The sequence below is a fragment of the Perca flavescens genome, chromosome 17, assembly GCF_004354835.1.
Source record: "Perca flavescens isolate YP-PL-M2 chromosome 17, PFLA_1.0, whole genome shotgun sequence".
In the NCBI taxonomy this organism is placed as follows: Eukaryota; Metazoa; Chordata; class Actinopteri; order Perciformes; family Percidae; genus Perca; species Perca flavescens.
The window spans coordinates 17,976,988-17,995,415 of record NC_041347.1 but is presented as its reverse complement, the minus strand read 5'-3'; the positions used below and the strand labels follow the sequence as shown (position 1 = coordinate 17,995,415).

Below are 18,428 nucleotides of genomic sequence, written 5' to 3'. Positions count from 1 at the left end.
CCGGCATCATTTATCTTGGTGCCACACATCTTGCATGTAGCTGTTCGCTTACTGCCACTGTTTACGAAGTTATTGAAAGCAAAACTAATGACAAAAGGCACAACTCCGGGAGGACTTGGTGTCGCCATCGTCAATGCATTTTTTTATATGTGAGTGCGCGCACATAAGGCATAGGCAGCAGCAGGATGATAGGCTAACGATGTATGTGTGTTGCTGTGCTGTTGGATATATGAAATAATCTGATGTGACCAGCTGCTAAGAAAAGCTAATATCATAATTGACAGCACCAGACAAGACAGCAAGGAAATGAGTGAGAATGCGTGAGAGGAGTGAATGGCAGGATGCCTGAGAAATAAAACTACAGGAGGCCTAAGGATGCAAAAGGATAGTCTTCCTGACTGAACTTATGCCATAGGTTCATACTGTCGGAATTATTTTGAGTCCTCAAGCACTGATCATTGACACCAGCAGAGCCAGTGGTATCTTTTCACCAGCGTGTGATTGCATTACAGCAGGGCCCATTGCCTCATTACAGATTCTCACATTCTGTTATTTTCCACTGCACATATCTGAATAGTCAACAAAACAGCTGATGCTCTCCTCTGTCCCCTCCAACCTCTTTTCTCTTCCATTATGCCTCTTTGATCAGATTCTCTCCATGTTTCTGTCTCCCTCCCTATAACTCCAACTCAATATCTGTTTCTCACTGTCAGCGGTATGACTGACAGCTGTGAGCTTTCACATAATTGCATCATAATTTCCCAGCCTTGCACTTTTGACTGCTAAGCCTGTAATAAATACTGGAGATGTACATTTATCTGTCAAATGATTTAAACTACCCTTTATTTTAACCTAAAAGTTTAAAAATAATTGCATATTCATAGATTCTGGAAAGAGTGAGAAGTTGATGTTTTATTTATTTGTGAGAGTTATTGAACTTTTTTGTGTGAAAAAATACATCAGACACAAGTTATTATTTAAAGCAGAATATTTATACATGTCTGGCAGCAATCTGTATGTAAAAGTACAGAAATATCAGGAAAATGTACCTAAAACAACTCATTACAGATCCTTTACAAAGTGTTATTATGTGTATTACATTATTTTATTATTATTGGTTGAGTGGGAGCTAATTATAACTACTTAATACTATTCACATTCTATTGTATATAATATATTTATCTGCAAAGTAATTATTAACTAGCTGTCAGTTAAATTCAGTGGAGTAGAATAATAAAGTACAATCAAATGGAAAATACTAAAATAAAGTACAAGCACTTCAAAAGTACATTACTTTAGTAGCTGTAGTTAGTTACTTTTTACCACTGCTTTCAACAATGTTATTTGGTATGACTCTGGTCTCTTTCAGCTTGAGGTGTGAAGAGGTTACCATACCTCTGGCTTGTCCTAGTGGACAGAGTGTGCTGCTGGACTCGTCTCTTCCTCATCATCAGCAGAACACAGGGGCTGTTAAATGTGAGGGCCCCGCTGTTTCCCCTTTAACTCAGTGACATCAGATCCAATGTGGCATGCACAGTGCTGCTACGCAGATCTGAACTGGCTTCTCACTTCACACTAATCTGCATGGCCTCGTCACAGGGCAAATGCTGATGTCTCCTCTAGCACGGGCATGACACACACACACACACACACACACACACACACACACACACACACACACACACACACACACACAGCTCATTCTCTGTGCAAAGATGATTCATCTTTGGGTCTGTCAATTTCCCCTGTGGACCCATCCCGTCTCTCCGTCTACACTTCTGCCTTTGACACTCCTCTGTTCTTCCTCCTGCCGCCTGGCATTCTCTGGTGACTATGATTTTAAATTGAGAAAGTGTAATTTATCAGGGAGACAGGAAATCTGTCAGAAGTTCAATAAATACTAAAATCTGTTTGTGTTATTCCTGGAATGGAGATTAGAGTCTGGTTTTTAAAATGAGCTGAAATCATTATTGATAAGACCATGAGGCACATTATATTTAAATTCAAATTTCCATTTACTTTTTTCTCTGTTATTTGCCTTAATATTATATCATTTTAACATGTGAGATGACATGCAGATTGTATATAGCTTGTCTGACATACCATATTGCCATGCATGTGCTCTATTTTTTTTATAATTTATAATTTATAATTAATTTCAATGGTGTGGTTCACCTGAACGAAGTTGGACTGTAAAAAGAATTGAGCCTGTTTGCAGACGAAGGCATCAGCTGAAATTTGTAAGGCTTACTTATTCTTATTTTGCATTGTCAATGAATAAAGACAATAAATAAAAACTGTAAAATATAAATTTTTAACTAGACAGGCACTTTTTGAAGAAAATAGTGTGATTTATGTAAGCACAGATGCTGATTGGCATGATGTTTTGATGACTTTAAAATCACCTGCAAATGTATTACCATTGAAAGATACAGGGAATGGGGGCTTTAAAACACCTTTGTATTAGAATGTATTGCATTATGGTTATTTTGAACTAATACAAGACATCAGACATATGATACAAACAAATAGTCCTTACATCAGACACGACATACAAAACATGAAGAATATACATCACACACTACAATACACTATACACCCTTGGGTATGGTCAGGCCAGCTGGACGACTAGCTTATTCTGACTGATTTAAGGATTTTATGGCTTGTGGTACGAAAGAGAATTTGGATCTGTTCTTGGTCAGAAGGGGTAGGCAGAAACGACGCATAGATGGCAGTAGTTTAAAATGTGATGCCAGGGGGTGTGTGTAGTCACATACAATGTCATTGGCCTTTCTCACCAGTCTGTCTTTGTAAATGTGTTCAGTGCTCGGTAGTGTTATCCCAAGTAAATTGCTGGCAGTTAAGACTGTTTTTCTGATTGTCTTTTTCTGAGACTCAGTGGCATTTCCGAACCAGCAGATAATACAGAAAGTTAAAACACTTTCAAGAAAAGCAGTATAAAACATTTGGAGCATTTTGTTATTGACATTAAAAACAAGCATTTTCTTTAAAAAGTACATTCTTTGCTGTGTCTTGGTTTGCAAAAAGATCAGTCCAAGAGTCCCATTTAAGCTTGTTGTCCAGTACAATGCCAAGGTATTTGTAGTTTGTAACAACCTGAATGGCCCCACCATTGATAAAAGTGTCAGTGGATTGCTGTGACTTTTTAAAATCTATGGACATTTCTTTGGTCTTATTGGTATTTAAAATTAAGTGTGATTTATTGCACCATTATAAAAAAAGAGTCTAAAACTGGCTCTCTAAAAACAGTGTCTGGAACGCAGCATAAATTACAAATCAAACTATGGCCACGCCAAGACCCGCCCTACAAAGCAGCTTGATTGGTTGGGGTTAGGCATTTCACCCAGAGTGATAGAGAAAGACGTATATCTCTATGGCTCTGATTTCACCCATACATGGGTTTCTCGGCAACGTCAACCGGGGGGCAGAAAGAAGACGTGTTTTGTGTAGCTATTATAATTGGTCAAAAAAGTTAGCTTTCTAAGACCATAAAGTATGTGTTATATAAATACCATGACGAAATTCAAAGTGTAAATATATGCAATGTATGTCGAAAGTCTAGCCGCGAGGTTTCCCCATTGGAATGAATGGCAAACAGAGCTGGAATGAATCATAACGAGAGCTCTCCAGCTCACAACAAATTATTAAATTGTAATCGGTCAAAAACGTTAGCTTTGTAAGACCATAGAGTATGTGTTATATAAATGCCATGACGAAATGAAGGGACTGAGACAAAAATGCGTTTGCATTATCGGACCAGCTCCCCAATCTGTCTTTCTGCCCCTGGTATGCGCACGCACCCTGTAATGTTTGTAAACAGGAAACCCGTCTATAGACTATTGAAAGGCGGGTCTTGGCGTGGCCATAGTGGGGGGAGAAAATATCGCTTCCGGTTGATTTCAGCAACGGCGGGCTAACCAAATCCGAGTTGATGGAAACATGCCAGTTACAGACTTGCATATTATAAAAAAAGAGAATCATGAAGAAACAAACTGAGTACAACTGTTAACACTGAAGGGGTTGTGGCAGCAGCGAGGCGGTGGAAGTAACTTTAACCGCAAGACGCTGGAGCTGACTTTAGCTCTGACATTAACAACTGCCTGTAATGAAAAATTCAACTGAACAAACATCTTTTTCAGGTAAGACAGCTCACTCTGTTACACTGTATTAATGTGTATTGCTGGTTTTATGAGAATTGCAAAAGTCTGTTTGTCTCTGTGATAAATGCTTTGCTAATTGGTAGTTTGTGTATAAAAGTCAGTGTAATTCAGGTTTGACAGGTGTGTCACCAACAGATGTATGGTGGTTGATTCACTGGTGTGCATCATGGATGCATTGGTTATATTATTAGTGTGCATCGATGGAGTTTCCCTCGATTGCCAGCTGCAGCTGAATTCATTTTACTATATTACCATATAGTTAGTAAATAGCCTACTATATATTTACTAAATCCTGTATTAAGAGCATTATTGGGTGGGTTTTTGCACCACACATAGCCTATGTGTGTTTACACTGGCAGATTTCATATTTTCTTTGTGTGTGTTGTGTGTTCTTGATCTGTGGTTGATGGCAATCTCATCTCTTATATTAACCTCGGAGAGATGGACACTGCAGATGAAGTGGGCATTAGCTAGGTCAGCTGGAGTTTGCGTGTTTTGTACATGTGTGTATTTTCTTCAAAATCTATAGTTGTGTGTGAACATGACACTTTTTTTTACAAGCTGCAAAATCTGCTGCAAATGTAAATTAATACTGCTATATTTAATTTGTGTAAAAGTGATTTCATTTGATTGTATTATCTTTCTTAGGGACGGTTTTATGAGATTAAATAGGCCTTCAAATTGTTGAGTTAAACTGTAGTATTTAGCGGGCTAATTTGAGTGTTAATGTGAGAGCTATTTTGAATTAAACTGATTATCAATATCTGTAGAAAAGTTATGGTTAAACAGTAGACCAAAGAATGTGGATTAGTTTGTCATTTTTATAAAACAATAATATTACATGCAGTGAGTAAAGTAGTAGTTAATGTACCTAAACGGTGACATTCAGTTTCAAAACAGGAAGTGGGTTGGCATAGAAAAAGAGAGAGTTGTGGCTGGCTAAATAAGCTTTTTGCCTTTGCTAGCCTGGTTTTTCCATAGACCGTACAATACATGGACCAACAGATCCCGTTGCTCTGGACGGAGACCAGTGAAGGATATTAGAAGCACTTTTCCGGTGATGGCTGAGCGTTACTGCGCAGCCTCCAACTGAGCTCAAAGACGTAGATGTGACGTGAGCAACATCTCTGAAAGTTGTAAGTCTTCTGGTAGCTGTGTCAAGAGAAATCTCAATCATTCCCAATCTTGCAGAGATGGAGAGCGTAGGTATATGTAAGGAGATAACATAGGCACAGGCTAATTATAGCTAACTAAAATCCTAGTTAACATTAGTAATTAAACTTAAACAGCCAATTTTAAGTCGAAACTGCCTGCAAACTTCTCCTGTACTATATATGGTAATTAATTATGGTAAATGGTTATGACTGTTTTTTTGTTTTTTTTTGGTGGATATGATCATGATACGTTGAAGAAATGCATCTACTGTAAGCAGCATTGCATTTCTCCCTAATAATATTTTGCAAAGTTGTTACATACGCTGCATCTCTGTTTTCTCTTTGCCACTTTAGCTGTGTAGTAATAAAGCACAAATTCCATTAAAACTGTAAACTCCACTATGTATCCATACTGCAGAATCTCTTTCAGTACTTTTGAGCGAGTGCAAAAAGAATCCAGGAAATAATTTATTTCTCTGCAAGTGGGTCACTAAGCAGCAGTGGAAGGTGAAACATTGAGAAGCATTAAATCATTGGTAGCTTTAAGGTGGGATGTTGTGAGCTTAAAGGAAGTGTTTGAGTACATTGGCGTGCATGTGTGTGCGTCGATGTTACATACTCTGGGTCTTTAATAAGTTAGGGCCATTGGAGCCCAGGAGTTAATTAAGAGTTAGAGACAGATTTAGGCCTCTGCAGCACCATGCTGGTCTTCACACACACACACACACACACACACACACACACACACACACACACACACACACACACACACACACACACACACACAAGGATGTCCTTGGATGTTTTATGAACCAAACTCTTAATACCTCTGAAATAAGCCGAGCTCTTTGCAAGAAAGGTTTACAGGGAAAAGAGGCAGATCCTAGAGATAAAAAGACTAAAAGCAAAATAGGGGAAAAAGGCTTAAATGATATTTAAATGTGTAAATAATAGAAACCTGGTGAGCAATGTGAGAATGAATCGCAGTGGATTAAAGTGATGGTTCGGAGTAATTTCACCCTAGGGTCCTTTGCACCATGACCTCGAGCCAAACACCCATACTCCGAACCATCACTTTAAGTGGGGACAACATCAGATGTGAAATCATATCAGCAATCTCCTACATTCAAAGATATGCACATCTGGTCTAGTCTGTTTTGTCTCCTGTGAAGGTTAGACTTTGACCTAGAGAAGTAGGTCAGAACACATCCAGGCTGTGCTGAGTGTGTTAGGCATGGATTTAATACATGATTTATGCTATAGTAGCCAGGATAATCTTTACATAGAATTAATGCACTCCACACAATGTTTTGAGCTGGCAATTTTTTCATTCTTTTTTTTGTGATAAACAATTTTTTTTTTTTTTTTACAAAATACAAAACATACAACTCGCAACAAATACCCCCCTTTTATCACCACCCACCCAGACAAAAATCAAGAAAAGATGACATAGTAACTACAATATTCCAGACCATTCAACAAAATAGTAACAATAAACCAAATAAACATATGTATAAAAGACAAAACCATGCCACCAAGCCCGTCACACACGTCTCTCCCCAGCACAAAGCTTTTTAGGAGCCCTCCAGTTCGGCCACCTCTAAACTCTCGACGTGGCTCTCATTCTCATTTTTTGATTATGCGGCACGTTTTTTTGCGATGGAATATGCGGGATATTTATGCAATTTTATGCGATGAAATTGCGGGAACTTGCAAAAACTGCGGTTGGATGAAAAAAAGAAAAAAAAGTGATTCCCCCAACACCCTGCTTTTCGATGATGTACAAGTCGTGTACGGTAATTATGTCACTTCATAACGTTCCCATTACAACAGGGGGAAATGGCTGCTCTTGTGTGAAGTAAATGCAAAATGTTTCAACTTTCTGCTAAGATATATATGTGACTTTTTTTGCAACAAAAATGCAGGGATTATGAAATCATGCAAGCCCCGCATATTTTGCGCGGAAATTGGCAATTTATGCGGCGAAAGTGCGACGTATTTGAAAAAATACGGCCCCTGCATAAATATGTGGACTTTGGCTGATTATGCATTGAATTATGCGATCGCATAATCACGTTTTTCTGGAGGGACTGGTAAAGGAAGGACTGCAAAGGAAACTTCCACGACAAACTCTCCCTGAATTTTTGTTAAGCATGGCTTGCAGGTAACTAAAAGACAGATTTACAAGATGAAAAACTCTCTAACCCTGCTAGGCAAGAAAGGCCTTCACTCAGGGCTACCTTTACAATGAAGTGAGATTAATACAGCAAAGTTGTTCAATCAGTGGTACAGAGTGCAAATTTGATTTCACTGATGAGGCTCCCCTGCCTTCTCTCCCTTACTCCATCCCTCATTTTCATTCCTCATCACATCCATTTACTTCACAAGATGATTTTTTTTTTCTTCTTCTCGTTTTTTTCTTCTAGCTTCTCGTTAGTATGCGGAGCAGCAGAAGTACAAACGACACACTTCTCTTTTTCAGAAGTATGAAAATGAAATATTCATGACTAGAGGGCTTTCTTTGACTGAGAGAGAGGGAGAGATAAAGATTGAGAAGAGAACAGTTGTCATTTTAACACAAGCCTCCATCCCAATTTCCATGGTGTCCACACCCTCTTTCAGGACAGCTGCACTCTTTTTGCACTTGGCATTTGAACCTGAAGAACATATAGTGAGAAAAATAGCTCGTCATATCCTCCCCTTCTTTCAAACTGTCTGCTTTTGCCATTTCTGTCGTCCTCCTTCTCCTCTCTTCATCGTTTTTTGTTGTTTCTCCGGCGGCTGCCACTTCAGCACTGTTGGCGATAGCAGCGAGTAAAAAAAACTTGGCACCATCCCAGCTGACAAACTAAAGGTGAATGAAATGCAAAATAGCTTTGAAGTTGCATTAAAGCAATACGCTGCTGCATTATGGGGTGATGCTACATGGAGGACTATAAATGCTTTTAAGAACTTCCACCAGTGGATCAGTTGTGTTTAGTTTCAGAGATGTATAACACCTGAAAAATCCTTTCAGACACCAAGAAGGGAATATATACCCTCTATACATGTGCGCGAGCTTTACCAGATGACTGCTTTTGTCAAATTAAGCATGTGTGTGGTTAATAAAGAAAAAGCTATCATCAATGGAGCTCCGCTACTACGATTCATCATGGCAATGTGTAAATAAAGAGCAGAAAAAATTTTGAATTGTTACAGCTCCTACGGACTATAACATATATCATGTAACCAGGGATGGACTGGGGCGAAAAAACAGCCCTGGACTTTCTCCCAAATAGGCCCATCATCCGGCGATTCGCCCATAGCCGTGCGCGACAGACACTAGCCAGGATGTCCTGATACTATGCCACAATACTCTAGCCTATCAGACAAGGTATTCACAGCAAGTAACATCTCAAAACCAATGATGAGAATTGGGCCGTGTTTATTAATGAAGCCTCAGCCTTCAAATAAAAACTAAAAATGTAAAATGCCATTACATCTGCATTGAAATGTCACTGGCTACAGAAACCCCAAATTACACAAACTTGTAATTATAAAACAGTACAGAGTATTACTGACAACACTTTTCAGAGATAAAGTAGGCTACTTGCTGTACCTGAACATGGGGATTAGATATATTGTAGGCCTCCAGAGTAATACCATAGTCTTCATCCTAGCAGCAAAAGTGAGCTCACTCCAACCTCTCATATACAACCAAGTGAAATTGCAGTCAACCCGCGATTAATTTCTAACGCGTTTAATGTTTCAAATTAGACAGATTCAAACAGAAATGATTAAATACGTTAAGTTTGACAGCACTAAATGGCACGATCATTTTCATAATCATGATGCACACTCATGTTGAGCTGACTATGCAATTCGCTAAGATAGGGATAAAGGCAACCTATTAGTTTTCCTGCTCCTGGCACTCACAATTGCTGATGTGAAATGAACTTGCGTCTAATGATGTAGGCCGACTCTTCTTCTTCAGTTTTATTTTTACACATAGCATATAAGTGATTGTATTTGCCCCCCCCGCTGTTGGCTGTTAATATCGCTTTAATAGACTTTATTTTGTGCCAACAGCTGTCGGTTGGACGCTCAGATTGTCAGTCTGTCCCTGCATGTAACATGTATGCATTCTATATTCAAAAACCCACTTCTAAACTACGTTTTGATGATTATTCATTGATCATTCATTATTTCTTCATGCAAAACACAATAAACCCAAGTCAGATTTCTCCATTTTACAATTTTATTGCTATTTCTTGTTGATAGGTCCATAAGCTACATTACTTTGACTATAGTCTCGCATTGCCAGACCTACCACCACAGCACCGCGGAGGAGGGTCTGGCTAGTCCATACAGCATTCCAGGATGGGAGAAAAATGTGCTCTGGTTTATTGGCAAAACCAATCACAGTCGTCAGAGCAATGGCGCCTCTGCAAAATAGCCTTGGGAAGGTGGAACATGTGTACGTTCAAAAGTTGTTTTAGTTGTGCAACAGACAACTCAGATTGGACAGATAGTCTAGCTAGCTGTCTGGATTCACACTGCAGAGATCTGAGAAAAAATTAACCATAGTCCTCATAAATCCACCAGAGTTTAAAATGGCAACACAAAGAAAGCCCAAGGCAACGGAAATCTGGCCTAAATGAGTGAAATCCGGTGGAATTTACGTCGTCAACGGAGCATTCCCAGAAGTGGGATGTCGTGGATATAGACTACTTTGACTATTAAAGGCCATGCACACCTACACAGGTGTTTTCACTGTGGCTGATTAGACGTCAGCTCAGGTTGAAGGTGGGTGAAATTGCTGATGAGTAGTGTCTATTTTGGGGGTAGTGAGCGATTTTGGGCACAGCCTCACTCTAATCGTTCTAAATGAGATTAAAATATCCTGCGTGAGTTTAACTGAACTTAATCTGTCAAATTATTTGTCTACGTATGCATAGACTAGGGCTTTGACTCCGAACTTCATTGTTGGAATATCATTCGAATATTTAAAAAAATAATGATATTCGAACGAATATTAGGCAGCTTAGGAGAAATCGGGCCAAAAAAATCCAACATGTTGGATATCCCCGATTTGAGATCGGAGCGGTCCCGACGTCTTTCTGAGCAGACGAGAGCAGTCTTAACACACCACACACGGCAGGAATATCTGATCAGATTATTTTACGATAATCGGAGCATCCTTAGGATTGTCGGGAGGGGTGAATCGGGGCTAAAATCGGCCTAATTATCCTGCCGTCTGAACCAGGCTTAAGTTGGCAACACTGCCCACACACACACATGCCGGCTCGACGCACACACTAGCACACAAGTATAAACATCAGACCACTTACGTAGGCTACGGTGAAAGCTCTGAACTTCCTTGTTGAAAGCATACTGTTTTTTTAACTTAAGTTTGATACCAATATAGGTCTTACTGAAGGCATTTAATGGTCAAACTATTATTAATACATATTCGAATATATTTGAATATTAATATTAATAAATAAACAAACTTCAAATATGATTTTTGGGCAAAAGTCAAAGCCCTAGCATCGGCTGACTTTGTAGCTAATTCCAACTTTGATTAACAGAGCTCATTTTTCTGCTACCTGGAAGGGTGGATTAAAATCATCCGAAGAGAAGGATTCGAGTGAGAAAATACCTCCATATCCACAGTTTCCCATCATATGAATAGAGCCTATTTATATCTTGGAGGATTTTGACATGAAAAAAAAAAAACAGTCAATCTGCATTTCTCTCTGAATGAATCTGAGGCCTCTGCAGCACCATTCTGGTCTTCGCATGCATGCACACACACACACACACACACACACACACACACACACACACACACACACACACACACACACACACACACACACACACAGAATCTCTCTATGAATGTTTTTATATGCAAGCATGTATATCGACATGATGTCTATTCATCTTGGATGATTGTGTAGCCTCAGTACTCTTCACAGAGGGTAGATGACTTATTGATTAAAAGGACTCATTTATTCAGATGAGGCATCTGGAGAGACCTGGGGGCTTGTTTTAGTCATGAAATCAACCCCCCCCCCCCCTTCTCCATCCCCCTCCCTGAGAAACACCTCACATGGTACGACATCCGTTATAGCTCGTAGTCTGGAAAAAACACATAACAGAAGTTTGGGAAATTCTACTTTGTCATTGGTTTCTTTAAGATTCTATATAATATTGCAGTTTGACAGGCTCATAACCTTGATTTCAATACTTTGTCTGTTCTTTGATGAGACCGTTCTGTTTATTACCCCTAGCATGCAAAATAAATATCACTTCTGGGTTTTTTACAAATAATAAATGAGTTTGCTTCTCACATCTCTGCCGAGTTCCCTAACAGGAATTGCAACATGTACTATTGTCTATTGGCTTTTTTTTTTTTTTTTGTGTCCCAGCTTGTTTTAAACATGCAGTTATTCAGCCTCTTTTGAAAAAAACAAACAAACCTGCATCCCCTCCCAGACACTCATCTCACATCTCAAACATTCTAGAACAAGTTTGCCAAACAGCTCACTGTCTTGACTGCACACAACATTTTAGATGAATTCCAAACTGGTTTGATACTGTAACAGCAGAAAGCTGACAATAATCAGGTTGCTTAACAATATGTTAATGGTCTGCTTGTTTTCTATACTAATTCATCTTTTTGGGATTTCCTATATTGCGTTCTTCCCTTGATCTCTATTAAATGTAAGGGGGGTTCATGGGGAGGGCAACAAAGCACGGTAGTCTCCATCACTATTGCTTGTTGTGATGCTAGGCCACGATTCACTCACTAAATCTTGTGCTAGGTCGATGCTGATATGACTTATAGACCATGTGCCAGCTGGGCTGTGAATGCCTCAAATTTACTGTGCCTTTCCACCAAGGTGCAAACGTAACCTGCCACTAATCTGCCCCAGAGCCTGGGATTCGCCCCGTTCTTACACACCGGATTCTGCACACAAAACCTCCTGGGGTGAGTAAACGAGACGTCTGGAAATCAAAGTGTGTCAATATAGTTATTCATTAAGTGAGAATGCACAACAGGTTGTAAAGTAGTAATAGTGATACCACAGGTTAGAAGGGTCAGCTGGTTTTGACATCTGGATTGAACTCTGGAGTCCCAAGATGTGAATCCATTTCCTTCTCTGTACTACAAAGCCTTTAATCCTAGGCCCACGTCTTTTAGTGTGCAACCCTGCATATTGGTTGAGCAAGTATGCCACGGCCTTTATGCACCTCCTCTGTGTGTGAGAGAGAAATTCAAGTGGAGGAAGTGCATGTGAAATCTCCTGTTTTGACAGGTGCTCGAATAAGGGATTAGGGTAGGGATGAGAGTTGCATTAATCAGAGGATTCATCCTCTGCCGCTTCTCTCATCCCTCTGCCTAAAATACACTGCATCAAGCTCTGCAAGCCAGGGAGGGATGGAGAGAGGTGGAGAGAGACTGAGATGGTGTAAATGTGGTTTCTGAGTTGTAAAATAGAGGCTTATTACTGGAGGGCTGGACATGCTTTCATAGGTCTCTCAGTGTGTGTGTCTGTCTGTGTACATGCATGCGCTAGTGTGTGTGTGTCTTTGGCGATTTGGGCAGGGGGCTCAGTTGAGAATGATGAGTGTGTGAGGTTTGTTTTATCTTCAAGCACTGCTCTCTTGGAGCAAGTGTGCGCTGTTCCTAATGCACTAATGCAAGAGGTAGATGGCTCTCTCAGTCTCTCTCTCTCTCTCTTAATGGTTTCATCTATCCCTCCGACTCAGGTCACCTCTATTTCCCACAACATACCATTCAGCGTGTGTGTACGGGTGTGTGTGCGAGGTGCTGAGTTTATCTCACAGTCTAATTGAGATGACATTTTGGCTCTGGAAATTCAATTTTTCAGCTCCTCTATTCATTTGTTCTCCTGTTCCTTTGTTCACTGGCCACCAACTGCGTCTCTTTCTCTCCTGGCCAAAAAACCTGCGCTTATGAAAGCACTGACCCAAAAAATATCCATCCATCCATCCATCCATCTTCGTCCGCTTATCTGGTGTCGGGTCGAGGGGGGGAGCAGCTCCAGCAGGGGACCCCAAACTTCCCTTTCCCGAGCAACATTAACCAGCTCCGACTGGGGGATCCCGAGGCGTTCCCAGGCCAGGTTGGAGATATAATCCCTCCACCTAGTCCTGGGTCTTCCCCGAGGCCTACTCCCAGCATGACGTGCCTGGAACACCTCCCTAGGGAGGCGCCCAGGGGGCATCCTTACCAGATGCCCGAACCACCTCAACTGGCTCCTTTCGACGCGAAGGAGCAGCGGCTCTACTCCGAGCTCCTCACGGATGACTGAGCTTCTCACCCTATCTCTAAGGGAGACGCCAGCCACCCTCCTGAGGAAACCCATTTCGGCCGCTTGTACCCTGGATCTCGTTCTTTCGGTCATGACCCAGCCTTCATGACCATAGGTGAGGGTAGGAACGAAAACTGACCGGTAGATCGAGAGCTTTGCCTTCTGGCTCAGCTCTCTTTTTGTCACAACGGTGCAATAGATTGAATGCAATACCGCATCTGCTGCGCCAATTCTCCGACCAATCTCCCGCTCCATTGTCCCCTCACTCGCGAACAAAACCCCAAGGTACTTGAACTCCTTCACTTGGGGTAAGGACTCATTCCCTACCTGGAGAAGGCATTCCATCGGTTTCCTGCTGAGAACCATGGCCTCAGATTTAGAGGTGCTGATCCTCATCCCAACCGCTTCACACTCGGTTGCGAACCGATCCAGTGAGTGCTGAAGGTCGCAGGCCGATGATGCCATCAGGACCACATCATCTGCAAAGAGCAGCGATGAGATCCCCAGCCCACCAAACTGCAACCCCCCCCCCCCGACTACGCCTCGATATCCTGTCCATAAATATTACAAACAGGATTGGTGACAAAGCGCAGCCCTGGCGGAGGCCAACCCTCACCTGAAACGAGTCCGACTTACTACCGAGAACCCGACACAGCTCTCACTTTGGTCATACAGAGATTGGATGGCCCTGAGTAGAGACCCCTCACCCCATACTCCCCGCAGCACCTCCCACAGTATCTCCCGGGGACCCGGTCATACGCCTTCTCCAAATCCACAAAACACATGTAGACCGGTTGGGCATACTCCCAGGCTCCCTCCAGGATCCTTGCGAGTGAAGAGCTGGTCCGTTGTTCCACGACCAGGACGGAATCCGCATTGTTCCTCCTCAACCCGAGGTTCGACTATCGGCCGAACCCTCCTTTCCAGCACCTTGGAGTAGACTTTACCAGGGAGGCTGAGAAGTGTGATACCCCTATAATTGGCACACACCCTCTGGTCCCCCTTTTTAAAAAGGCGAACCACCACCCCAGTCTGCCACTCCTTTGGCACCGTCCCAGACTTCCACGCAATGTTGAAGAGGCGTGTCAACCAGGACAGCCCCTCACACCCCAGAGCCTTGAGCATTTCTGGACGGATCTCATAAATCCCCGGGGCTTTGCCACTGTGTAGTTGTTTGACTACATCAGTGACTTCCGCCTGGGAAATCGACGCCAATCCCCCGTTATCCTCCAGCTCTGCCTCTAACATAGAGGGCGTATTAGTCGGATTCAGGAGTTCCTCAAAGTGCTCCTTCCACTGCCCTATTACCTCCTCAGTTGAGGTCAACAGTGTCCCATCCTTACTGTACACAGCTTGGATGGTTCCCCGCTTCCCCCTCCTGATGTGGCGAACAGTTTTCCAGAAGCACTTTGGTGCCGACCGAAAGTCCTTCTCCATGTCTTCTCCAAACTTCTCCCACACCCGCTGCTTTGCCTCTTTCACGGCAGAGGCTGCAGCCCTTCGGGCCCTTCGGTACCCTGCACCTGCCTCCGAGTCCTCCGGGATAACATATCCCGGAAAGACTCCTTCTTCCGTCCGGACGGCTTCCCTGACCACCGTGTCCACCACGGTGTTCGTGGGTTACCGCCCCTTGAGGCACCTAAGACCCTAAGACCACAGCTCCTCGCCGCAGCTTCAGCAATGGAAACTTTGAACATTGTCCACTCGGGTTCAATGCCCCCAGCCTCCACAGGGATGCACGAAAAAGCTCCGCCCGGAGGTGTGAGTTGAAAGTCTGTCGGACAGGGGCCTCCTCCAGACATTCCCAATTTACCCGCACTACACGTTTGGGCTTACCAGGTCTGTCCAGAGTCTTCCCCCCCCCCTGACCCAACTCACCACCAGATGGTGATCGGTTGACAGCTCTGCCCCTCTCTTCACCCGAGTGTCCAAAACATACGGCCTCAGATCAGATGAAACGATTATGAAATCGATCATTGACCTTGACCTAGGGTGCTCTGGTACCAGGTACACTTATGAGCATCCCTATGTTCGAACATGGTGTTCGTTATAGACAATCCATGACTAGCACAGAAGTCCAACAACAAACAACCACTCTGGTTTAGATCAGGGAGGCCGTTCCTCCCAATCACGCCTCTCCAGGTGTCTCCATCATTGCCCACGTGTGCGTTGAAATCCCCCAGCAGAACAATGGAGTCCCCCACTGGAGCCCCATGCAGGACTCCAGTCAAGGTCTCCAAGAAGGCCGAATACTCCGAACTCCTGTTTGGTGCATATGCACAAACAACAGTCAGAGTTTTCCCCCCCACAACCCGCAGGCGTAGGGAGGCAACCCTCTCGTCCACCGGGGTAAACTCCAACACAGCGGCGCTCAGCCGGGGGCTTGTGAGTATCCCCACACCCGCCCGGCGCCTCACACCCTGGGCAACTCCGGAGAAGAAAAGAGTCCAACCCCTATCCAGGAGTACGGTTCCAGAACCGAGACTGTGCGTAGAGGTAAGCCCCACCAGAGCCAGCGTCTGCCGCCCGGGTCTGGTCCGTCGAGGCCCCTGACCTTCACTGCCACCCATGTGGCATCGCACCCGACCCCAACGGTTCCTCCCACAGGTGGTGGGCCCATGGGCTGGAGAGATGGGAGCCACGTAGCTTGTTCGGGCTGTGCCCGGCCGGCTCCGTGGCAAACCCGGCCACCAGGCGCTCGCCGAAGAGCCCGCCGTCTGGGCCTGGCTCCAGACGGGGGCCCCGGGCTTCCTCTGGGCAGGGTCACTCCATCTCTACCTTGCTTATTCATTGGGGTTTTTGAACCATTCTTTGTCTGGCCCCTCACCTGAGACCACTTTGCCTTGGGAGACCCTACCAGGAGCACAAAGCTCCAGACAACACAGCCCTCAGGTTCACAGAGACACACAAACCTCTCCACCACGATAAGGTGATGGTTCACGGAGAGGGAGCCAAAAAATAGAAAAACTATAACTTGTGTCTTTATTTGAGGGCTTTGTTAGGGGCTGAAACTCATTCTGAGCAGCGTGACCCTTCAGTAAGTGTCGGGGAGTAATGACAGTTGTATTGTTGGAAGGAATCCTTCAGTTGTGACCAGAGGTTAAAAGAAATTGGCGTCCTTTGTTCACTACACTACTGTTATTAAGATGCTAAATCAAAGGCACAGAGAACCTTGAGAAAGAAAGTATAGACATTTTTGGCCTGCTCTCTAATCAAAGATTCTGTTTGTGTCTCAAATGCAAAAAGGTTCTCTCCTTTTTATATCGTTCTTCAACTGTTCTTCAAGAACTACCATGGGAAATCTTTATTTAACTAAAAGAACTGCAGTTACATTAACCTTGAGGATAAAGTGAAACTGTATTTGTATGGTCTGTTTCTAAAATTGGCAATAAGTCACAGGAGGAGGTTGGGCTATCCATCATAGAAAAAGCTTTGCATCTGTCTTTTTTTTCCTTGTCTTTTTTGCAGCTTGGCTCTGGTCCCTTCCTTATCCTCTCTTGCGTCTGTTGTCTTTGGCTCGTCTTTGATGCAAGAAGGTCTGGGACAAGAAGCCAACATGACACTCTGAGTTAAAGGAAACTTCTCAGCTCTGGTTACATCCTGCTTGCATCACATACACCAGGGTGTCCGTGGAGTTTTAAACAGTATTAAAAGGTAGTAAATCAAATTAGTAAATATTAAGGCCATTAAAAGGTATTAAAAGGTAGGCTATTAATTGTCATTTTACAAGGTATTCATTTTCATATCATAATTTTTTTGCAAACTATGAGTTGTCCATTTGTTTTATTATGTCTATAGATAATAGTTGTTGATCTTGTAAAGTTTGTATGATATTATATCCTATCCCGCATCAGGTGATAGCCTATTTTAGCCTGACAATCCAGACCCACATCAAGATGTTGGGTCTGGGTTCACAACATTGGCAGGGCTCAATCCGAGGGGCGGGATAAATGGTTGTCTTTCAAATTCCCTCTGGACGCTACAATGGCTACAACCAAGCAGAACAACGAAGAAGATAGCGGAGCTAGTTGATAGATTAAACTTTTGCCGTATCCGGTCAGCAAAACTCCGAACACATCTTCCTTTTTTAAGAATTACTTCAGTGCCGTTCTTTCTTTTCTCAAAGTAAACATTAACTCCAAGTCTTCCAGAGTCACGGCCAAAGCCGATTCCAAAGACCGCTGTTAGCCAGCAGCAGCTCTTCTTTGTTTAAAAGTTGTTTGTATCCCACAAAGATGAACAGAGATCCTGAGTGGTGCATCACACAGATGAAGAGTATAGTGCAAACATTCCTCCAGGGCAAGCAGTTGGCAGGTGGCATGTCAGCATGGTAAGTAAATATTGTATAGGGACAGTAGAAGTGGATAGGTTATTCACATTGAATTAAGGTAGCGGTCTCAGTGTGCAAGGTGGTTTTGTGCATTCTTTTAACAGTGTGGAAGTGTCATTGCTTTTATGTAAATAATTTATTTGAACAAGTTCTGAAAAAATATACTATGTACTCCTAGCTCTTGATATAGATGCTGTGATGGTTGACAGTGTTTCCTCTAGAATGATTTTCAGCTGCGGCCGGTGTTGAACGTCAACAGCGTGTAGATTCTTTTTAGCATCTCACATCACACTTTCAGTCACCATGACCACTACTACTACGGTCAGAAACATTGATTGTGTCAAAATATGAACAATAACGTCGCTGTCAATGGGCTTATCTGCTAATGTTAGCTACCGACTGTTACCTTAAAACCATCCAGCAAATAGACGGTGCCGTT

At 42.8% G+C, this 18,428-nt stretch overlaps 1 long non-coding RNA gene across 1 annotated transcript; it reads left to right on the top strand.

Moving 5' to 3' along the window:
• The first annotated feature begins 3,902 nt into the window (after nucleotides 1-3,902).
• Nucleotides 3,903-17,492, top strand: LOC114572654 (uncharacterized). Its single transcript, XR_003694794.1, has 3 exons — nucleotides 3,903-4,160; nucleotides 12,223-12,311; nucleotides 17,128-17,492. It is a non-coding gene; the product is annotated as an uncharacterized LOC114572654 (long non-coding RNA).
• Nucleotides 17,493-18,428: the final 936 nt, after the last annotated feature.